Genomic DNA, 25,703 nt, shown 5'->3' with positions numbered 1-25,703 from the left:
GGGGGCAAACAAGCCTATAGTGCTGCGTGCATGATTGTTAAAGGTCGCAGACGCGATGGTAAATTCAGACCCATGGTCACAAAAACTCAAACTCTAGGAGACTGTACAGCTCAGCGAGCTGAACTCCAAGCATTCAAGATGGCGCTTGAAAATACTGATCGCGAATTCCCCACACTCATAGTGTGCGATTCGTATTACTGCGCTCAATCTTACAATGAATATTTGCAGAACTGGGTTCAAAACAGTTTCAAAGACACAAAAGGTGGCACAATAAAGCATAAGTTGCTTTGGGAACAAGTAGTTCTATTACAGAAAGAACTACAAAAGACTCACGTGATCCATACACTGAGTCATCAGCGTGATGGCGTTCACGTTGCAGGGAATTCATTGGCTGATGGCAGCTGTGCAAACTGCTTCCGTAGCTGCAATCACTCGTTCCAAAACAGAAATAGACGGTGAACCAATGCTAGCTGTCATTGCCACTAGCAAAGGCAGCTGTGCAACGTTACCTCTAAACTATCCACTTGAATATTCATACATAATTGATGCAAACTGTGTTCCCTTTGCTCGAATCCCTGGAGTGGGGGACAGAGCAATACCAAACAGGAAACGTAGAGGTGCTTTGATACAAGAAGCACATATGGGAGATGGTCTGATACATCAAGGGATCCCTAAATCTCTAGTGGAATTAAAAGAGACATATTGATGGCCAGGGATGAATGCCCACATTTACGAATTCGGAATTAACTGCAATGTCTGCTACAGAGATCATAGATTTGAAAGCCACCAGATACCTGACTACAGTGTAGCCAACCCAGTTCAGACACCATTGTTAGACAGCATTAGACTTTCTACATGCAGATGTCACCATGCGATCCCACAACTATTAGGACAAGATTCATTTGTATGTGGCCTCAGCGCTCGGCTGATGCACGAACTGTTATAAAAGATTTGCAAGTCTTTATTGGCACATACACAATCGGCACGCTACATTCTGACCAGGGTCCTGCGTTTAGCTCTCGAGCTTACAAAGAAGCCATGGCCAGCTTGGGCGTTGCATTGCGGTACTCAGGTTCATTCCATCCTGAGGGAAATGCGGTAGTGGAAGGAAAAAAACGAGACATAAAGCAATCTATAACAGCTAGGGTATTAGGCTCGGGTGACGGGTGGGTCAAACATCTAATAAATGTGCAACGTAGTCTTAACAATCTGCCAAGAAATTATCTGGGTGGAATCACTCCATATGAAATACTTTTTGGTACTAGAATGATTGTCCAAGACCTCGATCGTCACACTTCAGTGGTAGAACAAAAACCATGTGATATCAAAGATCGTTTGGCTGTTTTGCAGAACTTAAACGAAACACGAAGAAGTCTGAGCAACACAATACAGAAGCCAATGACCACTGAAGAAAAACCATCTGTCCCAGCAAGATCTGTCTGGATTCCAAAGATTGGGGATCTAGTCAGAGAAAAAGTAGCAGATAAGAAGGAATTTGGGCCTTCTTAAAGAAAACCAGTACCTGTCTTAGCACCACGGAACGAGATCAGTGTTGCTGCCGCCCCTTGCTGGAAGAAAGGAGAAAAGTGTTTCCTGGTAAAACCACATCATGTGGCCGATATTAAGTAGTAGGCCCAGTGGACTCCAAAGATGTGGCAGAAGGCCAAATCTTGCTACAATCCAAGAGGTTCAAACTGAAAGACTCATCACCTTTGAAGAATCTGCAGTGGGAAAAGAAGAACTATGCAACAAAGCCATGGAACTTGTGCCTCTTGAGACCCAAATAACAGTTCGTCAAGACACTCCTGTCTACAATGATGTGGCATCTGACTATACTAATATGACAAGGGATCAAGCAGCTCCAGCTATTTCAAGTAATCCGGATGCAATTCCAACAATTGACAGAACTGCCTATGGCTATTTCATCAACTTTGATACATTTTCTGAGGATCCCAATGAGCCCGAAACGTCGCCAGCAAATAAAACGTTCAAAGAAAAAATAACAGAACTCTTTCATCAACTTGAAAATACATATCTGGTTTCATCATGGGTTGAATTTTGGATTGTGTTAGGTGTACTTTTTCTCCTACTTAGGCTCATTCTTGTTTTAAGTTTGGGAAAGCTGATAGATTGAAAATACAGTAAAATGGACACAGCAAGTAAGAACATCAACTTGCTCCTGAAACCTCACAAATCATCTCATCGTGAGCAAAGAGACCTGTCATCAGTGAACATCACAGCTGTTCCTATACCTGGTGGAATAGCATGGGACACAACTGATTATGACATTTAGAGCTGTTGAAGATTCTACATCAATTTAAGGTTTCTTTGAGTGACTTTGTTTCACCCAGCACATTTTCTGATGATTGGGACTTTGAAACTGTTAATGACATGATGGCAGATTTAGAAATGTCAGCTAAATTTACAAAGCGATACAAAAGGGGATGATGGACGGAGCGTTTGAGCAAATCAAACACTCACCCCCAGTCAACTGATCTGGGTTTAATCCATCACCATTCTTTAGCCCACTCAGCCACCCCATTTCAGACATGGCTATATGCAAATCAGTCTGACCCTGTGCCTCATGGGAACAGTCCAGCCCGAACTGCCAATCCATGTCTTCCATGGACCGGAAACAAGCTTCCTGGGACCGGTTTCGGATTCATAATCCTCATCAGCCAGGCTATCTTGAATCCAGTGGCCAAGTGAGCAAGGGACTCACGTCTTGTTCACTTGTCCACTGGATTCATGATAGCCTGGCTGATGAGGATTATGAATCCGAAACCGGTCCACGGAGGTAGACGTAAAACATATTTTACAACTAAACAGAACTAATCCTGAGTGGAAAAAATGGTTAATCTGGCCCACAGACACAAATAACTGTCAAAATAGATTCCTGAACAAAACACAAGGGTTGACAGTAACTAGGCCAGATCCAAGATTTGCCCAGAGACAACATCGAGGGATAATAACAACTTACAGTGTAGGAAACCTATGCTTTGAGTGGCTACAGAAATCCACACTTCTAGAAATTAAACAAGACTTAACTTTACTTAAAGATGGCGCTGATTTGAGAGACTTCTTACTAGGATCTCGTAAACCACGTCATAAACATTTCATATACGCCGGTATATACGCTGCTTATAATGAAGCATGGAAAGTCACGCAAATGGAAACTGCAGAACGAATACGAGAAATTGATCATATTAATTTAGAGAAAGCTCTCTCTGTAGTGGACAATGGGTTAACGGCTCTGTCCTCCAGAATTTATTCTTTGGACAGCATTGTATCCTCTGCCATAGATATAATGGATGTATGACGGTACGACGCGTACCGTCACAACGCGTGCTTTAACAGCGCGTCCCTTACACAACGCAAGTCGTTAACACGACTTGCGTTGGGGGCGCGGATTGAGAATAGTATAATTTACTATTCTAACACCAGTCCCCGTGGACACTAGGGAAGGTGTTGGAATAGTAAATATACTATTCTTAATCCTCTAGCGCCCTCCAGCGCAAGTCGTGGTTACGACTTGCGTTGTAAAGGACGCGTTGTTAAAGGCTTGCGGAGTAAAATCCGCGTGGTAAAGGATGTTTTCCAGATATAATAGAACAGGACTTGCTCATGTTACAACATGGCCAGTCTCAATTGCGTTCTATAATGCTGCTAGGCTGGACGTTACAAAATCTTCGTTCAGGCTACGTGCCTTGGCATCTAATCAACACCACGTCATTGTTTACTGGGTTTAACCTTACAGATAAACATATCTCTTTGGCACAGAGGGGAGCAGACTATACGGTGCTGAGCATTGAAAAACTGGAAAGATTACCGTTAACTGTTTCTGAGAAACCAGTCGTTGAATGGATAATACATGGCACCATCACGATACCAGTGACGATCTTCCAGTTTCAATATTGCTTGAAACACATACCAGCAGGCCTGTATGAAAGGTTGGGTAAAGAATACATTAAGTCGACCTTGGATTTACCATACACACACAAATGTTGGAGTGGGGGAAAGGAGGTATTTCTTAGTGGTAAAAATTGCAAAAACACACTGAGTGGTACACTTTTGTGTCAAGGTATTAATTTACAAGGAGCCTGCGAGGGTTCTTCTACTAACCTTTATTGCCACCTGCAGGGTTCCCCGGCAGCAGTGATAGATCCAGTTTCTAGGCAGCTTTCCAATGGAAGCTACATAATGTTGAATGATCACAGCTGTTGTGGAATGATGCCAGGAATAGCCTATCTCGTTGGTGTGTCAGCCAGGGTCACTTGTTGTATGCAAGTATTGTTTCCTAAAAGCAAGACAGACTGGGAGTCGCCGCTATGGCCTTCACTGAACATCTCTTCTATACGAATTGATACTTTAAGCAGAATGAAAACCATTCTTTTACAAAAAACTGTGCCACTGACCCCGTCGAAAGAGACGTATGATCTGCAAGTTGCAAGGTCCTCTGCGGAGATACATGCCCTATTATCAACAAACTGTCCCATACATTACGCAGAAATGTTAGGTCGTATCTTAAACATGTCTGATACCAGTGGTATTGTACATGTATTTAAGGCAGTTTTTTCGGGACTGTTAGCACCCTTTGAAGCAGTCCTAGGCATTTTTTCAAACTTTGTGCACTCTGTGTTTGGCGGCCTGCCTCTCGTCTTGGGACTCATAGCAGGGATACTATTTGTATTCCTTCTGCTCTGATATGGCAAGTCCAGACACCAGCGAAACCCAGACTACCATGGAGAACCCTCTACTGGCTATGCAGTACCGTGAACGAATAACACAGGTTCTTGGCTTGGCTCGTTTGAGAGATCTGAATACCACATGGTTCCTTTCGTTCAGACCAATCTGGTAAGATTGCATCTTACCTGTTCTACAATGCCTGCTTTGTGGAGAGGAATGCTTGTTAGATGTCTGTCTGACAGTTCCATCAGCATTGCCAACGGATGTTGACGCTTTGCTTGGTTCGGGAACGGCTCATGCATTGTGTTGTCCCCAACGGCTACCAATCTTGATGACGGCATTCATTAAGGTCTCACCGGCAATTCCAGCTGAGGGTGAGAGACGTGGACCAACAGGCACTCAGGTACTATCTATTACGAACATTGCTAATGCGACTGACGCTGACGGCGATGCTTCTCATCTATGTATGATTGATCTACTTAATGAAGTGATTCAACTTTCACCTACTGTGGTAGACGATTTCTTTGCCAGCTTAGAAGATTTGATGTTTTCTCCTGATAGCGAGAATAACTTTTGAAATTAGCACACAGCATTCTATCAACTCTGGATTCGACTTTCGCTTTTCAAAATAAAACTTCTAACTTTGGAACTCTATTTTTCTACTATTTGATTTGACTTTTTCTAAAATTTAACCATATTTTTTGGCACAAAGTAATCTGCTTAAAGTAGAACTAATCTTAGAGAACAAGAATTCTTTGAATACTTCCTAGAAACAATATTGAATATTGACCTCATCTAACCAAAACAAGTTTATACATTCTGCTATGGAACCTTTTATTCTGTAAATAAGAGCCATTTCATGAATGTATTTCTAAATCTCATGACTTATTCAGTTAGCATATCCAATATCATACCATATGCTTAGAATGAAACCATTGCTTTTAAATGTGTACTGTACAAATGTTCATTTTATGTGTACAACCATTTTCAAATGCATTCTATGTATTTCTGGGTGGGATTGTAAACACCTGCTTTAGATATGTTTAAGTGCTTATAATTTAGTAATGTCGAACATAATAAAGTGGGGTGGGTGTTGTATAGCATTTTAGGACCATAGTGTAATTTTCCTGATTCATGCCCTTATATAGGTATACATCACCCTATCCTTATATAGGCATAGAAATCATAACCATATTTAGACATAGCTCATGCAGTCCAAATACGGCATGGCTACTTCCACTAGTTCAGAAAATCGACAACGAATTATTGGAAAACTCGCCTTCAGCAGTTAGGGACTTCCCCTTGCTTGAATATTGATTTGTCCATGAACTCATGGAGTTTTCAAAGAACTGAGACTCTTTGATGACGTTAATATGTACAACCTTACGTCAAACTCGGCACCTTCAACGTATAAATATGCCCACACTTGCCCTAGCAAACACACGGTGGTTTGAGGCAGTTCGACTATCTACTTGCCCGACACAGCTCGCTGCAGCAAGTGCCGAAGGAAGCCGACCCTCCAGCAGATGCACTGAGAGAGAAGCTGTCTTTTCTCTTGCCGAGAAATCCAGCTCCAGTGTTTCCAAGCTCCCCTTGCGGGGTGTTGGGAAATCAAGTCCTGAGACAGAGAGATACCAGACCTCCTTCATTCTAAACCAAAGTACGGAGCTGATTAGACCCTAAGAGAAATCTTGGATAGATTCTTGGCAAAAGAATACTAAACCTATGCTACACCATACTTACTTCTTCCCTCGTACTAGACTTAGGTTAGGTACACCGAGGTAGGAGTATTTTAGAAGCACCAGTTGAGTACTTTTAGTCATTGTTATTTATGTATGTATTTTATGGCTTAGAACCCATACCATGCTTTTACAGTATTATTTCATACTACTCTTCTTGATGTACGCATAATACTTTACAGCCAGTATTATGATTGTAGCAGTTCATTTCTTTTGCATGAGAAAGAAGACTGTTCAATAATTACCCTTTTATTGAAAACGCCCGTCTCTCTATTTCTCTGCACCTCTGGTGAAACGAAGCATGCACGATTGACTGAGTGAAATATCTATCTTTTGTTTCCACGACTCTAGAGATACGTTCTATCTTGGGAAACACAGTCGTCATGTTTTATGCGGTTGTCAGAAACTAATCCTTTCTTGTTTATTCGAGAACGTTTCTAGTGACCTCTAAGCTAGCTGGCACTCACAATTAAGTTTAGTATATTCGATAGAGACCTAGTAGACATAAGTCCTACGTCAATTCTATAGGGTATATTATCCCAATGTGCAGAGCCTATTGGGAATATAGGAACTACACTACAGATCTGTCCTTGTGCAGACACACTAGAGTTTGCTAAAAGGATGAATTATGAAATAAGAACCTAAATAAAGCCCCGACATGACCACGTTCTGCTACGCTTGAAAGGTGTGTGCCATCATGCTAGCACTGGGCCTTCATCTGGGGCTCCCAATCCAATCTGCCAGCTTGTCTTTAAGCAAAACAGCACCCTCTGTGCCTGCAATAAGAAATTAATGAATATATTCACATGTATCTACCAAGAAAAACGACATGGAGCTTTTACAGAGCCAGTTGATGTTATCAGCAATCTCTCTAAGCAAAAGGTGGATTTAGACCACTTCATGCACCCCACAAAATGGTGATCAGGCTGCAAACCTCATAATAAGGACCTCACAAGTACTGACCAATACTGCATGTAGACGTACTTTCACATCATAATGGGTAAGTGGTTCTCATTATCTCACTACTCTACCTACCTATTCCAAAAGGGTGAGAATTGGCTATCTACCTACTAGAAATGATCTCTTCTTCAAAGAGGCCACTGAACTCCTGTTCCTTATGCTAGAATTCCAATGCCTCCCTTATAAGAGTAAGAATCAGATTAACTTGCATAATTATTTTCAAGACATGTTAGACTCTCTGCTATAAATAAATGGCACTGGTACTCTACCATACCTTACTACATACAGTCCTACACCAAATCTGTAAATTAGGAGAACTAACCAGAAGAAATACTCCTGGCTTGATGGTTCATTATGGCAGACAGAAAAGGGCCCAAAGAAAGAGAACCAAAAGAATCAAAAGATCTAAAAAATACTGAAACAGTTTCCCCCTACAATCAACTCTCTGGTTAAAGCAAACAGGATTCAAACGCGAATGTAAATATAGTTCTGATCCTACAACATCTTTCACCACTGCCTGATCTGGTATAAAGCACAAAGATGAACACAAACTTGATGAAAGTAGAAATCTCTGGCTTGCAGAATGACTTCAGATCCCTATCTGCCAGAATGGGTGTGCAGAATCCAGAAGAATAAGGGTATTAGAAGAAAAAGTGGAGGCTTAGAAATTGTCAGATTACACATCGAAACATGTCCAAGCCCTTACCAGAAGTATAACACATCTAGAAAAAAGAAACAGAAGGGGGAATCTGAGGATATATGGATTAACAGCAGAAACTGTAAAAGAGGCCACCTCCTGTGTCTCCTTCTAGGAGGGATAATGAAAACATTGGCCATGGATTTTTTGATAGGCCTTTTGAAATAGAGAGAGCTCAGAGAGTCCCATTGAGATCCAGCTTCCACCCCAAAAATCTGCGACCACTAATTGTTAGGCCCCTCGGCTACCAGCACACAGAGGAAATCCTGGAACATATATGGAAAGCTAATGGACTAACTTGGAACGGCAATAAAATCGGGATTGCTCCAGACCTCACAAATGACTCAGGCCAAGATTTTCGAAGGCATTGCGTTGGGTTTGCACTACTTTTTTAATGCAAACCTGATGCAAAACCTGTTTGGGGATTTACAAACCAAAGCAAATTGGAATTTGCATTGGTTTGTAAGGAAAAGTAACACAAAAGAGTTCAAAGTGCTGCTTTGCATTGCTTCGCTTCGAAGAGGCGTTACATGGGTGGTACATAGGTCTTCCCACACTACCACCCATGCTTAAAAAGGAGAAATGGTTTCATTTCTCCATTCTTTTCTGACTTTGCATGTGTGCTGCATTGTACAGCACATCTATAAGTGGGAAACGTTTTTTAAACGTGTTTAGTCATAGTATGTGTACTGGAAGGGAACCCTTCCAGTACAAAGCCTTTACTAGACTCACACACACACCATGGCACTATGGCACAAAGGTGTGTGTGTTGAACTCAGCAACAACATTCTGCGCTGACGCTAGGAAGAAGTGAAGAGAGTGCAATATCTTTGTAGATATGTGGCCCTCCTGCTGTCTCCTTGTCACTCAACGCAGCTGATCCAGCGGCCTATAGGAAATATGTCATAAGCAACGCTACCTAACTCTATAACCTACTTCATAAAACACTACTCTAACTCATGGACCCATTAATCAAATATGACATATTTTGACCTACTGAATCAGGTGGCCAAATTAAACTTATATACAACTTATTTACAAATTATATACAACCGCGGTAAAGGATGACATCATTTGAACAAATCCTAACTATTTAAATGACCACCATGGCGATGGCATCTAGTTAATAGTAACCTGCACTTCTGAATAACCAAGACCAGCTTGTTTCCAAAAGTAAGATTTTATTAACTAATTTTAGATTGTTGAGAATATAATTTTATAAATGCAATTTTATGAGAATCATAGAAAGCATGTTTGAAAACATTCATAGAAAATTACAGTTTAAGCAAGAAATTATAAGTTTAGCATTTCTAAATTCCTAAATCCCTAGCTAAGCTAAATAAATGGAAATAAAGTAAAGTCTTTAAGGGTTCTTACGTGCTCCAAGCAAAGTCCGTCAGCACGACACCCTCATCCAAAATATGAAAAGCAGCAGCGAGACCCATCCATAGGGCATGGGTTTTTTATACCTTTCTACGCTAGCTAATCTAAGTAAAGGAAAATTTTCTGCAAAAGTCGATGTCCCATTGGTCCAAAAGTGACAAGTGACATGTCACCCCATATTTCAAAACTTCCATTCTGTCATATTCTTTGAGACCATTGTCTTTATTGTACGTGTTCCAAAGCTTCCTTAGTTTGCAACAAATTTGAACAAGAGTTCTCACTGGTTTCATTTCACTTCCTCGGATGCCAAGTTATCAAATGTTCTTTCTGCCGGTTTCTGACCTTGGCCACGTCCGACAAAAATAATGACAGCGCTTCTTCATTGTTATGTGAATGTAACTTTCATGGAAACTTTAGAGTGGACATCTCGTGCTCCTTGCAGAAATTAAATTCATCTTTTAGCAAACTCGAGCAAACTAGGCCCAAAAGCAGGCAACTTATTTTTCTAGTATAAAACAAACACAAGGAAAGTATTAATGAAAGAAATATTATTTTATTCTGTTTCCACCCTTCGTTTACTAATTGATTAACCCACCCAATTAGTCTAGTGTTACCTAGCAAGAAGCAAACAAATAAAGCAGCATTTTATATCTACCAGTCTTCAAGAATCCATAAAATCTTATATGCACCTAAAATAGTAGAAATGACATCACATAGACAAGGAAAGCAAAATAAGCACATGCTACTTTTAAATCAGCTGCAGTTAGTAATGACAAAAACTAAAACGACAAAATTAATTTATTATTTTTGCACGAACAAAAGATGCAACAATTATGTACGTTTATGAGCACACATGTTAATGTCCCCGTGTGTAAAGTTTAATCTAAGTTGTGTTAGCATAACACATCACAAATCATTAATATTATTAATTTATGTTATGGAAGTGTGACTTCACGAGTTTAAACAAAATTTTATTTTCTATCTCGCTCCATCAACTCCCTCATCTGGTGATTAACAAATCACCACACCACAACCCAAAATTTGGAAAATTTAGACTTCTTGGAAAATGATTCAAATTCATTTGAGTCAGTAAATCTAGAAATTTGTTTCTGCAAAATCCTTGCAATTGTCATATTGTGCTCTGTGTAATTCTTGTAACTCAATCTCCCTTTCTTCTTCTTTTTTGATTTTATAAATTCTTCTCTTTTCCTTCATTTGTTTCTTTCTCTTATGCAACAAACAACCAATTTTTGTCAGAACAAATATGAATATTATCACAATCAAAGGTGCCAAAATCTTGCCAAGAACTGAACTTCCAAAGTCATGAAACCAATGTTTAATTGATTGAAATCTTTTTGAAAGTTTTTCTGAAAAATCTTCTTCTTCTAATGGAATTATTTCTGAATGCATTTCTGTGATGTTCTTAATGTACATCTCAATGTTCTTACTTTCATCGGGAATATGGGTGCAACAATGTTGCACATGTAAAATGCCGCAGACTCCTCCCTCTTTTGCTAGGAGTATGTCTAAAGCAAGGCGATCTTGAATCACCATGGATCTGATTGCAATGACCTCAACATTCACTAATTGGAAACCATCAGCTGTATCTGTTGACAATCTGTCAAAAATTGTGGACAATTTTCTGATTCTTCCTGCATTCAGGGTTATACCTACTAAAGGTATCACTGCCTCAAAAATATCTCCCAAAATCTCTGTGAAAGTTTCTCTTTTAGCCCTATTTACATAATTGTTGATTTTGAACAATCCTTCTGTAATTCTGTCAACATGAAAAATTTTAGGAAAAACAATCCCAACATAACAAGTCCCATACCAGTGGTCAGGAAGGTTGTAATAAGCTCTGTCAGCACAAACAAAATAAATCCCAGGGAAAATTGGATCTTTTCCACCTTTGAATCCCCAACCTCCCATGATCTGATATGTATCTTCACAATTGCTTGCACCCACAAAGTAATTATCAAAAAGTGTATTGTCTCTTCTAATGCAAAGCTTACCACTAATTGGGTTGTCTATGTGAATTGCAACATTATCAAGCATTTTGCCATTTAACTTCTCATCCTCTTTTTGCCAGAACCTAGACTTAGTCTGCTTGACTATCTCATTTCTCTTGTAGATTGCTCTCCTCTCTTCAACTTGGTTCAAAAATTTCTTTCCTTCAGCACTTAATTTGCAGGTTAGATTGTTCTTGTAAGCATACTCATAAGTGAGTTCGTTAGTAACAAGGAAAAATTCCCTCATCTGTTTAGCTTTTTTATGCTTATTCAAAGCACCCTCAATTTTTAAATTTGCAAAAATTTCATCAAAATCTGAATAATAATATTCTAAGCGTCCAGTTTGATAGAACAAGCTAGCTAACACACTGCATGTCACACCATATGTAAGAGGAAGCATATTGTATGTCACTCCCTCAGAAACAGAAGCAGGTAATTTAACGCAGACGTAACAATCTTTTGCATCCATTACCTTGACATATTCACTCAAAAGCCTTGTGAATGTATTGCTTGAAAAATCACTAATAGATTTGTCCTGGTGAATGTTAGGTTTATGATCAATAACTTTGCCTGTTGCACTATGTTTGTTTCGACTAACTGAAGCTTTGCTTGTCATGTTGGCTTTATGAAAATCTTTGTTAATTTCAAATGGAATAATAACAGCTAAAACTAACCAGAGCAGAATTAAAATGAGCACACACACCAGAGTCATCTTACAGCATCTCTTGCAAATGGAACATTTTGAAGTGCTTTGTTCCATGACGTAAGGCATCTTTGGTTAGTTTTGCCTCAAAAGAAAACAAAAATTATTTTTAAAATTAAAATTAAATGATTAATTACACCCCCCTTTTTAAAAGAATTATTATTATTATTTTTTTTTAAACCCCTAACAGTATTTCTTCGACCTTATGTCACAAAATAAGTTTTCCTCAGCTAAACAAATTTTCTTCGACCTTGTGTCACCTAACAAGATTTCTTCGGCCTTTTGCCAAAATTTAAAAACCCAAAATCCCAATTAAAATTTCTGTACTTCAATCATTGTCACTAATCTCTTCAATTTCTTCTTCCTCTTGGCTACTATCATAAATATCAATGACAGGTAGAATTGATAGAGCGCGCGAGGCCACCCGACCAATAGTTTTCGCCGTATACTTTCAAATCACCATATACATCGATCAGGTGACTTCACGAGCTCTACCAATTGGCGTGTGTTCTCCCTACTAATAATTTTCAATGCACCCGACTTACCATCCACCGATGCGGGTACCTAATGACCACAATGAATCAGGGAGCTAGCTGTAAAAGAAAAGGCAGCAAAATACAAACCCAACCAATAACATTCAAAATACTATCGAAATGACCACGGACAACTGGAAGTTTTAAAATGTTTATCTAAAGTTCATTATTTTCTTGCATGAGGTACAGTAAAATAAAGCAATCAATAACCAAGATAACGTAAATTATATAGGCATGAAGAAATAATGACAGGGTAATCATTCAAATGTAATATGGTATGTAGATGGGAAAAATACTATAAAATCTCAGAAATGTTTAAGCATGGACAGTTTATGCATGGATAACTATAGGAGGGCCTATAAAGAGTAACACGCTTCACTTAAGGTGAATGGGCCTTTGAACAATCTAGGCAATGAAGTTCTAGACCAAATCAGGAAATTACAAACTGCAATGCAAAATATAATCTCTATCAAATGAGAAGACATAGGAACAAACTTATGAAAAATATGTAATTGACTTTCAATAGTTGCGGAAAGGCATGGAAAATATAACATATGCAATGATGAACTTTATTAAAGCAAAAGTTAGAAATTCAGAAGGTGCAAGATTTTTAAGAGTTTCAGAGCAATATTTACCTAGAATGGTGTGGAAACCAAACCCTGGCCACGGGTCAGTTAAGGACAGGAAACCCTCAAGGAAGGATACCCCTCAAAGGACAGCAGGTGCAGAATGGACACCCAGGACAGGACAGGATACCCTCGGAATAGGAATCAGGACAGGACCCTCAGGACAGGACAGCAAACCCTCAGGACAGGACCGCTCAGGACAGGACCGCACCCGCAGTTTGGAAGCAACGCCTGCGCTCCACCCGCTCTGCAGTTATCGATCAAGACCCCGATTGGGTCAGCGAACTCCCAGTAAAGTGCTTCACCAGCACTTTAAGGTTCAGTAGAACCTCAGTCTATGGTCAAATTCGGACAGAGTGCTTCGCAGCGCTCTGTATCTTCAGTCACCTATTGAGTGCGTTGGGTCAGTGACAGGTCAGCTAAACCAGACAAGTCGGACGGCTCCCCAGGGGAACCCAGGGTAGATATACAGTTTGGGGACAGCGTACCACCCCCCAATGTTGCAAAGTGTCAGAATCCCTTAATTTCGATTGGTCCTAAGGTAGGATTTGGGTAACACACCAATCACGACATAGCGCTTCAAGCCTACATTTGCATAATAGGGTACCGCCTAACTAGATTGGGGTTCTCATGAGAACTGGTGCAGAAGTACAATGGCAACTTTAACATTGTTGCTCTGTGAGCACATATGATTGGTTCAGCCGAGTTTTCGGGTCGTTCTCAGGAGCATCTTGCTCATCACTGCCAACTGGCTGCGTTCCATCAGTCAAGGGCTGTTTAGGCCTCGGCAAGTCGCGCAGGCGCAGAAGAGACCTCCAAGATGGTTCCCGGCACAGACAAACCCCATTCCCCGCGGTACATAAAAAGTAAGCGAAAAACAAATTAATACATAATAATGTCATTATGAAAACACATCACAGGATTTATACCTTTGACTCATCATCAAGAAATAAAAACTATTGCATTTAAATGTTAGCTACATTGACACAGTCACAAGAGCAGTGGCACGAGCAGTACCACATGATAAGCACAGCTATGAATTACGCATGCGCATAACTTTCCCTCCACTTCTGCAGACGCGTCAGGACACGTGAGTGTGGCTGACGCATGCGCAGTAACTAAATACAAGCGGCGGCCATTTTAGATGACTCGAGTAAATTATTTTAGTAAAACACATGTGCAAGCTTCACGATCCTTATCTAAACTAAACATAAATGTTAGTAGAACATACACTTGTTACCGTATTACACATAAACGAGGTTCTTGACTTCGGCAAGCCGCAAAATATGCAAAGCTTTGCTTCATCAATCCCCTCTTTGATGATATTTACTATCATCACAAATTATAATGGAACCAGATGCCAACTTTCTTTCACACTTTATAAAGTTCTATCTCTTCCAGCAACCGTTCTAACTTTTCTCTCTCAGTTTTAGTAGGGTGAGAAGTCTTCACCTTTTTGTATATCTGATCATTCACTTCCTCTAATTCAATCTCATCCACACTTCGTTTCACTCCTCTTGCATTTACCTCGTGCTTTTTGGTGCGCTTGCGGTATTTACAGCACAAGAAAATGGAAAGTATAATAAGACCTATAATACCAATTGGCATCAGAATTTTGAACAATAAGCTTTTACCTATGCTAGCAAGCCAATGACCTACATTTGAGAGACCATCTACCAGTCTCTTCCAGCCACTATCAACCTCGAGTGGTTTGAGTTCTTTTGCCAAATTAGTAATGTTTTTCACATATCTTTTGATCTGTACACTTTTATCCGGAATATAAGTGCAACAATGTTGCGCCTTCAACATCCGGCAGACTCCGCCCTCTTTCGCTAATAAGGTGTCAAGAGCAAGTCGATTCTGCAAAACCATTGATCTGATCGCAACCATTTCAGTATTGACCAGCAGAAATCCATGAGCTGTTTCAGTAGACAGCACATCTACTATAGTAGACAATTTGCAAATTCTGTGAGTGTTCAGAACCACTCCCACTCCAGGTATCAGTGCACTGAAAATACTACCCATAATTTCACCTATACTTTCTCTTTTACTACGCACTAAGCCATTAGTATCTTCATTGCTTCCAGCTTTCCCATTCACATGGTATATTTTCGGGAAGACAATACCAAAGTAGCAGCTTCCATACCAGTGATCCGGCAATTTGAAATAAGCCTTGTCTCCACAAATATAATAAATTCCAGGAAACACAGGCTCTGACCCATTTTTGAAACCCCAACCTCCAATTACCTTGTAATTATGTTCGCATTCACTGGAACCAATGAAAACATTATTATAATAGCTAGTCTTCTCGCGGTGAAGACATAGCTTGCCTTTCTTTTCAAAATCCAGCAACAGAGCAGGACCCGCTCCACCAGATGAGGTGCCTTCCATGTTCTCTGCCCACTTTGGCTTTTTCTGACTTTCGTCATTAGCCTTCTTTTGAATTTTAATTCTTCTTTTCTCTGCCATGTTCAGGAACATCTTTTCCTGCTCACGCAAAGAACAAGTCAAGTTATCTCTGTGTGCGTCTGCTATGTCAATGTTACCTATAGTCAGAAAGTAGTCTCCCATATATCTTATGGTGTCACTTTTGGTATGTACAGGATTCAAGTTCCCACGTATAGGAAGTTCAGAAAAGATCACGTCATTGTTAGAGTAATAGTACTGTAACGGTCCCCTTTTGTAAAATAAACTAGCTAAAATGCTACAGGAGATTCCATATGTCAATGGCAGGTGATGGTATGTCACGCCTTCAGCCACAGAAGTAGGTAGCTTCATGCAGACATAGCAATCTTCAATTTCCATAGTCTCTACATAGTGTATTAACAAGTTTGCGAAAACATTTAAGTGTGTCTTGTTCTTAACTCCATGATAATGTAGTCCTCCCTCATCTGATGCTTCTAAGTTTTGTTTTGTTTGTCTCAGGGCTCTTTCATGTCTTGCTACACTCTGTGTTGTTAGCTCCTCACTGTCAGTATTTACAACTTCAGTAGGGACAATGTTAGTATCTTTACTTACAGCAAAGGGAATGAAAATTGTTAGTCCTATCCAGATAACTATCAGTACTACTACACTACATATACACACCTTGCAACACGTCTTAAAACGGCTGCAACTAGGTCTACCATTCACTGTTGAATCAGACATTTTGGCTCAGAAGGAGTTTCTCGACCCCTCTTTTTGGCTTTACACAACTAGCTTACTTTGTGCAAATTCACGGTGGTTCGTCTTCTTCTTCAGCTGAGTACTCAGGGACGGGCTCTCCGTCGCTCACGTCAGTTATATCAAGATCTTCAAGTTCTTCCAAAACCAGTGTCCATTCAGGAGACTTGTATTTCTTGTTTTGTCTTTTTAATCGTTCACTCCTTCTTTTGCTAGAGTTTTCTTCTTGCTCTGCTATCCGTGCACTTCTCCTTGCTTCTGCACGTTTCTCTTCCACCGTCTTTATTCTTAGCCTTAGTCTCTTTATGAACCTAGGCTCAAGGTTGTTTCTTTTCTTTAGTCTCTTAGTTGGTACTTGGACTTCACCTTCTTCTCTTATCCTCTTGTTCTCTTTAGCTTGTGGCAATTCTTCTCCACTTTCTTCTTCTACTTCCCCTATCTGGCTAGTTCCAGGGCTAGCATCAAATTCTTCTGCCTGGTTGCTAATCTGGCCTTGTTCAGGAATATTTTGTTTTTGGCTTTCGATTGTCTCTGTTTCTGTTTCTGTTTCCTGAACCCGTTCTTCTAACCCTCTCTGATCCTGTTCAAGCACTTCGATCTCTTGATTTTCTTCTGCTCGAACTATCACTCTATTTCTAGTCTCTCCCTTATCTGCATCAGGTGTTAGCGGTGGTGTATCGAACACCTGTTCTGTCCCTGTCTGACCTTCTCCTTCCTCAGTTTTGATGTGAATCTCAAGCGGCTGAGGTTCTTCGCCTGTGCCTTGCTTTTCCTGGCTAATCCACTCTCTACCTTCACACAGTCGTTCTCTTGTTCTGATGGGATCTTCGGTCAGATCAATCATCGGTATCCATTCTTCTGGCCATATGCTTGGCAGCTCGTCTTCAGCTACTCCTGGCTCAGTTTCCTGGACCTCTTCAGCAGGCTGGATTCTTGGCAGTTCGTAGTCAACTACTCCTGGGCCAACGTCTGCTGTTCCTGTAGCCTGACTGGTGCTGGGCTGCTCGTTGTCAGCTGCTTCTGGACTGGCTCCTGCAGGGTCCTCTGCTGGTTGCCCTTCTTCTGCAAATTCTTTGTCTGGTAATACCTTCTGGGTGTGTCCAGCGTGGATCCACTGGGGAACACCTGCGACCTTCACTGCAGTGGTTGTTACCAGGATTACTTGGCGTTTCTTTCCCCACCTTGGTGCCAGACAGCTTGATCGAGTGTGCTTCTTTATTTTGACCCAGTCTCCTGGAACCAGGCTGTGGAGAGGAGTCGTTGGATTGAGGATGCCGTCGTCTCCAATCTGGCGAGAGATAGAACGCACTTGGTCACCCAATCTTCTGCAGTATTCAAGCACCAAATCATCAGTAATACTCAACAGTTTGCTTCCTGGCACCCATGCTTGTCTCATTACTCTTCCCATAATGATTTCATGGGGACTTAGGCCTGTCTTGCGGTCAGGAACACTTCTCAGTCCCATCAGGACCAGGGGCAGGGCCTTCACCCAGGTCATGCCAGTAGCATTTGTCAGCTTTGCTAGCCTGTTTTTGATAGTTCCATTTACTTGTTCCACTATTCCAGAAGCCTCTGGGTGGTATGCACAATGCAGTTTCTGCCTTATTCCAAAGGCCTTACAGAGTTCAGCCAGTATTTCATTCTGGAAATGTCCACCCTTATCTGATTCAATAATGTATGGTATTCCGAATCTAGGTATCAGTTCTTTTAGTAAACACTTCGCTACTGTCAGTGCGTCACTTTTGGGAGTAGGGTAAGCTTCTACCCATTTCGAGAATACGCACACAATGACAAGGACATATCGCTTTCCTTCACAACGGGGCATGGTGATGAAATCAGTCTGTATTTTTATAAAGGGACCCCCTGATCTCCCAATTTTGCTCAGTTCAACCATTGTCCTCTTGCCTGGGTTCATCTGTTGACATGACAGGCACCTCTGGCAGAGGGACTCTGCTACCTTCCTGAACTTTTTACTGTACCAAGTCTGTTGAAATACCAGAATCATGGCATCCCTACCAATGTGTGATCCTTCGTGTATTAATCTTGCCATTGTGCCAAGCAAGTGTCGGGGTAACACAGGCATACCAGTTGGGCCCAAAATCACACCATCCACACGTCTCGGTCTACACCCATCCTCCTTCCATTTCTCTCTTTCTTGCCAAGGAGCCGATTCCTGCCACTCTCTCACTTCATCCCAAGTAGGCACTTCCTCAAACACCTGAAGCTGGCAGCTGGTTCCTGGTCCCCCTCGTTTTGGATTTACAATATACCGATCTTTGGCGCACCATTGGGCCACTCGATCAGCATAATCGTTTCCCAGTGATACTTTGTCCATGCTCTTTTTATGAGCAGCACATTTTACCACTGCCAGTTCTTTGGGCAACTGGATGGCCTCCAAAAGGTCATGAACAACCTTTGCATTCCGAATGGGAGTACCTGAGGAAGTCATAAATTCCCTCTGTAGCCATAATTGGCCAAAGTCATGCACAACTCCATAACAGTACTGACTGTCAGTATACACTGTTATGCGTAAGTCCTTCCCAATTTTGCAAGCCTTTATCATAGCAATCAATTCGGCTACTTGTGCAGACTTGATGCTATATAGGTAACCTGCTTCTTCAATTTTTGTAAAAGAGACTACTGCATAAGCAGCACTCAGGCCTCCTAGTTCATGTCTTAGACAGGAACCATCCACAAATAGTTCTTTATCATGTTTTGGCAATGGCGTTTCTTTTATGTCTGGGCGTGGCTTAGTACTGAACTCTGTCAGGTCAATGCAGTCATGTTCATCATCATCCCCACCTTCCATTTCCAAGGGGTCGGGGAGCAAAGTGGCAGGGTTCAGAATACCGCACCTGACAATGCTTACATTTGCTGCACCCACAAGAATCCTCTCGTATTTAGTCAGCCGACTAGGGGTGAGATACTGCGTTTTAGTTCTGGTCAATAGAATTACTACTCCATGCGAAACATACACAGTCACAGGATGTCCCATGACAATGGACTCGCTCTGTTCCAAACTTGCACAAGTAGCAGCTACTGCTTTCAGACAGCCTGGTAACCCAGCAGCTACTGGGTCCAAAGTGGCAGAGAAATAGGCCACAGGCCTTCTGGTCGTGCCATGTTCTTGAGTCAGGACTGACAATGCGCAATTATCGCGAGTGTCACAGAATAAGGCAAATTCTTTGGAATAATCAGGCATTCCCAGCGCAGGGGCTGTACACAGACAGTTTTTCAGTCTTGTGAAAGCCATTAGGCTTTCATCGTCCCACTCTACAATATCTGGCATTCCTCTCGTGGTCATTTTTATCAAAGGCCTGGCTAAGGCTGCAAATCCCAGAATCCACTGCCTACAGTAGCCTAGTACACCCAGGAACATTCTGACATCTTTTTGAGTACGGGGCAACTGCATCTTTTGAATTATTCTCACTCTTTCTGATGTGACTTTTCTGACACCCTTTTCTATCTGGTGTCCTAGATATTTCACTGATTTCGCACAGAACTGTAGTTTGTCAGGGGCCACTTTATGCCCTTTTTCACACAGATGATTTAGGAGGGCAATGGTGTCAACTACACAGTCCCTATGACTTTTAGACGCCAGTAGAAGGTCGTCTATGTACTGCACTAACACAGAGTTCCCAGGTAAGATCAAAGTCTCTAGACATTTTTTCAAGATCTGATTAAAGATAGAGGGGCTCTCTGTATACCCTTGAGGGACCCGGTTCCAACAATACACGTGACCCTCGAAGGCAAAAGAGAAAAGAAATTTGCTGTCGGGTGCAGGGGTATCGAAAAGAATGCATGACACAAATCAATCACAGTGAACCACTCAGCATCCCAAGGAATCTGGTACAGAATCACTGCAGGGTTCGGGACAATAGGGCAGCAAGGAACTACAATTTTGTTTACCTTTCTCAGGTCTTGCACTACCCTATACTTGCCGCTAGGCTTCTTGATGCCCATAATCGGTGAGTTGCATGGGCTGCTCATTACTTCCTGTATGATGTCTCCTTCTAATAATTTTTGAATTTCCAAAGTGACACCTGCTTTCACTTCAGCATTCATTCGGTAGGGCCTAGTGTTAGGATATACTGCATTGTCCTTGATGGCTATCTGTATGGGATCCACATCTTTCATCAACCCCACATCCTTCCCAGTGAAATCCCACACCTCTGGCTTAACTGCTTCCTGGAGTTCTTGGGGCAAGTCCTGCAGGGTCAATCTTTTAATTTCTGAGTCAGGTCTAAGTAACAATAGTTTATAAATGCCATCTTCATCTGGGGTCTGTATTTCAACACCCTTTGGTGTGCAAAAGATGGTACAGTTCATTTTGCACAGCAAATCACGACCCAGTAAATTCACTGGACTGGTGTCACAGACGACAAATCTATGCATCTGTTTAAAATTTCCAATTGAAATCTCCATTGGTTCGGTAACAGGAGTACTAATCAATTGATTAGATACACCCACTACTTGGATATTTTCTCCCGAGAGGGGTAGGTTTGGAACGTCCACTGTTCTTACAGTAGAACGGGTAGCGCCAGTGTCCAACAGAAAGGTGACATCATTTCCGTCTACCTTTCCTTCAATGTATGGTCCAGACTGGTCTACCGGCAAGGAAGCGCCAAGTACGCACTCCTCGTCCTCCCCTCTCAGGCCCCGTCAGTCCTGATCATTACAAAGGAAGGTATCATTTAGCAGATACTGCGAAGTTGCTGTATTTCTGTTCTCACTGCTTTCCCAAACTTCTATCTCCTCACCCTCTGCTTGTTTTCCCCTGTATACCTGCTTGGGTGCTCGAGGCACCTGAACTGTTTTTACCTGGGGTTGAGTCTTTCTTGGCCTTTCTTTCTGCGTCTGTGGATTTAAATCAGGAGTATTTGCATTATCATTCATTAATTGAGTACACTCGTTACGCCAGTGTCCAATTTCGCCGCACTGATGGCAGGGAAATTTCTTCATAGCCTCTTCCCTGCTAAATTTTGGCCGGGGCTTTCCTCCACCCCCTCCCCCAGGACTTTTGTTCTCAGCATTTTTAACCATGTTACTCAATTGTTTTTCCTGCTGTTCTGCGAGCTTCACCTGAGCCCACATCACCTTTTCCTTAAGGGCCTTTTTCTTTTCTGCCATCTCGTCCTCGCAGTACTTAGCGTACCGCAGGACCTCATCCATTTTCTTTGTATGCCAGCAGATTTTATTATCTTTTATCCACTGGCAAATTTCAGGTCTTAAACCATTTACAAACCTGTAAATAAAGTGCGTCATGTCCTTCAAATCGATGTTATCAATACCACTGTATGTTTTAAATACCTGCAATAACCTCTCATAGAAGGAGTGCACTGTCTCGTCCCTTTCCTGTGTTGTTCTATCTATTTTTGTCCAATCCGTCTCCTTTGCGGGCACCTTTTCTTTCAAATGCTGAATTACCTGCTCATATTTTCGCATGACATCCTTTGATGGCTCCCCTGTTTCCTTATTTCTTGGGTACTCCTCACTGGGCCAGTCTATGGCTATTTTACACTGGGTCCATAAATCTACTGGAACCACAATGTCGAAAAACCCATCCAGGTCTTTCCACAGACATTTCTGTACCTTCACGAACCTCTCCACCTGCCTGTACCAGTCAACTGGCTTCTCTCGTAATTTTGGAAAATCGTTCGTGAAGGACACAATATCCTGCCTAGACCAGGGGACATGCACATATTTCCCTCCTGGAACTTCGCGCATGGGGCATAACTGCTCAGGTTTTTCTACCTCCCTTAAAGTAAATTCAGGAGTCACTTGTCGGGAGCGAACCTCTTCCCTCTTTTTCGCCCACCTGCTTCTCCATCTTTCCACATCTCCCCATTTCTGCAGTACCCCCATTAATTCTTTAATCTGCAGCTTTTTCCCCGCCACATTCAGGTGCTCTATATCTTTGTCTGAGAAGTCTGCTCTGTACGGTTTCTGTAAGGGCTTGGATTTTGAGATATCTACCCCCATACTAACTGCTGTTTCGCTCAGTTTTTCGTGGAGCACTCTGGTGTTCCTTGTAAAGCTTTTACATATGAACGACAATTCTTCTTCAGAGTAAGTGTTCAATCGATCCAACCCCACATTTCCTGCCATTAATTCTTCTATTTCTACCCTCAGTTTGTAGAGGTCTAAAGGTTTCGTTTGCGGAGTCTGTTTCTCTAATTCACGACTCCAACTCTCAATTTCATCTGGAGTTACCAGAGAGACATTCCTAGTACCTGTTGCTGATTCTAATTTAATCTCTTTCGCATTAAAAGGGTTATACCTCTGCTGCATTCCCTTTCCGGTCGGTTTGTTTGGCAAGTCCAAGAACGCAACTTCAGACTCGCACTCACTGGAATGATCATCTATGATTATCGGTTCCTGTCTCGGGGTTGCCATGACTGGGGTCATAACTGGAGTAATCGGATTTCCCTGACCATTTCCGTATAACGGGACCACCGGTCCAATAGTTACTGGAATAGTCAATGCCTCAGGACTGGTATTTAACTGGGAGATTTTCTGAATTATTTCTGTCCTTTGTCTAGCTAGAGCCTCTTGCTCTTTTTCCACTAGTATCCTTCTTAAAGTCGTGTCCTGTAATATCTGTGGGGTCAAGGGAGGAGTAAAACTCGGGGCAGTAGGATGCATTTCACTTGGTCCCCCACCATAATTTGGTTTCGGAAATAAAGTTCCAGTGTTAAAGGACCTGCGTTCTTCCCCATATGGAGGTTGAACAAAAGGCAGTCCTGAATTTGATGGTTTCTCTTCGCTTTCATACAAGGGTCTGGGGAAAAAAACTTTCGTACTTGAATATTTTTCTTCCTGGCTTGCGGGCACTTTGGGATATATATCCCTTGTTTCCGCCGGTTCGGGTTTCTCAGGATAGGGCAATACTTGACCACCCCCTCCCAGTCCTAAGAATCTGTCTTCTTCCTTGAGGAAGTGGCGTCGGGGAGCATCTCCTACACTGGAAGGTCGGGTTCCCTCATTATAAGGTGGCGGACTTCTGGTACAAATGTCATCTAGCAATTCATCATCTGATTCCCCCGGACCCCCCCAATGTTTACACTTTTCGGTGCTTTTCTCACCTGCTCCAACGTTATGATATGCCGGCATCATGGGAAACAGACCCTCAACAATCATGCTCTGCCTCCACTGTTTCATCCGTTTATCCCTGGACTCCTGTTTCTGCCTGGGGTACCACTTGGTCAAACCCTTGTCCATTCGGGGTCTTTCTCTTTCAAAAGCCTCAATCTCCCATTCCTCTAATGCCTCATACTGCGTTAGTCTTGGCCTGGGATGCAGTTCATTCATTCGGGTTCTTAAATTAAATAAGATCCTTCCATTGAAAGTACCATCTAACGGAAAGGCCAATACTCCGTCATCTTTTGTGTACTTCACCCAATTCTCCAACCACACACAGGTATTGTACCCTCGGTCAAACATCATAAATGAGGCAGGAGTATTAGGTGGTGGGACAAGAACACCTTCCCTAGATTTAATCGGTTTGTCCGTTTTAAAATAATTTTTCACTTTACTTACAAGGGACATTTTTCTCTTGGTTCCGTACATAATATCGTATCTATTAGTCTTCCACTGATCCCTTTCAAACCCTAGGTGCCTTGGATCAGGTCGAGTTCCTGTAGTCTGCGAGTGCCACATACGACTTCTGCGCTAAACTTTGTTTACAAACTACCTCCAATCAGAACGCGCTTCAGAAATTCGTGCAACCAATGGGTGCGCGACACTAAATAAGCTCCGCCAATGGGTGCGCGGCCCCTTCGTGAGACAGTTCCCACGCTCTGGCGCTCACCCCTCCTTTACAATTCCAGCTCCGCTACCCGCCCGCTGCTTCTACCAATCCCAGCGCGGCACAGAGTGACGTCAGAGGCGCTTCGCGACTGACTCCCTCCCTTCACAAGGTAACAGAAACTTTCTTTCTTTTAAAGTGCTCAGTGCTTGGTTATTTTACAACAAATACACATTCGCCACAGTGCTCAAGTGTCTAGACAGAGAAAGAATTGTTTTACTGCAAGTAAACTACTTCCATTTACTTTTCACTCGCTGCGGGCAGATCTCTTCCGCCTACCCTTCACTCTAGCATCGGTGAACCTGTTATTCCCCTAAACTCATCCACTTCTTTCCGGGATATATTCCGAGTTTAAGGTTTCTCAGCAGACCCCTCTGCTTTCACGTTAGCTCCGAGGAACCTGCTACTCTTCCGATGTGACCCTTACTAGGTTACGCCACTATGGGAATTTTGCCAATGAACCCCGTTACTGTCATTTATTCACACATGTATTCAGAAAAACCCTAGTTAGTGCTTCCCGGTTATCCTAACCTGCACCTAACTTTCCTCGAGCCTGTGACCTCAGGACAATGGATTCTATTCACCACTTGCCCTTTCAATTCCCCGGGGAGTTCGGACAACATGAAACGATACGGTTTACAAATGCATGGATTAGTACATATAGCAATATAAGAACAAGAATAATAACAATGCAAAAATTCATGAGTTTCAGCAGCGTATTCACAAGAGAATGATCAGGTCTCTTAGAACAGCCGCTCTTCTAGCAGCATCAATATACTAGCAGCTTCCGACTCAACTAGTCCAACTAATCCCTGCCTTACTCTCAACTAGTCCCTAACCATCCTCTAGCTACCAGAAAAACTGATAGAGCGCGCGAGGCCACCCGACCAATAGTTTTTCGCCGTTTTCCGGCTTCAGGGCCCATATACTTTCAAATCACCATATACATCGATCAGGTGACTTCACGAGCTCTACCAATTGGCGTGTGTTCTCCCTACTAATAATTTTCAATGCACCCGACTTACCATCCACCGATGCGGGTACCTAATGACCACAATGAATCAGGGAGCTAGCTGTAAAAGAAAAGGCAGCAAAATACAAACCCAACCAATAACATTCAAAATACTATCGAAATGACCACGGACAACTGGAAGTTTTAAAATGTTTATCTAAAGTTCATTATTTTCTTGCATGAGGTACAGTAAAATAAAGCAATCAATAACCAAGATAACGTAAATTATATAGGCATGAAGAAATAATGACAGGGTAATCATTCAAATGTAATATGGTATGTAGATGGGAAAAATACTATAAAATCTCAGAAATGTTTAAGCATGGACAGTTTATGCATGGATAACTATAGGAGGGCCTATAAAGAGTAACACGCTTCACTTAAGG

The sequence above is a fragment of the Lissotriton helveticus genome, chromosome 10, assembly GCF_964261635.1.
Source record: "Lissotriton helveticus chromosome 10, aLisHel1.1, whole genome shotgun sequence".
NCBI classification, from domain to species: Eukaryota; Metazoa; Chordata; class Amphibia; order Caudata; family Salamandridae; genus Lissotriton; species Lissotriton helveticus.
The sequence above is the reverse complement of the archived record's forward strand: the minus strand, read 5'-3'. Positions refer to the sequence as shown.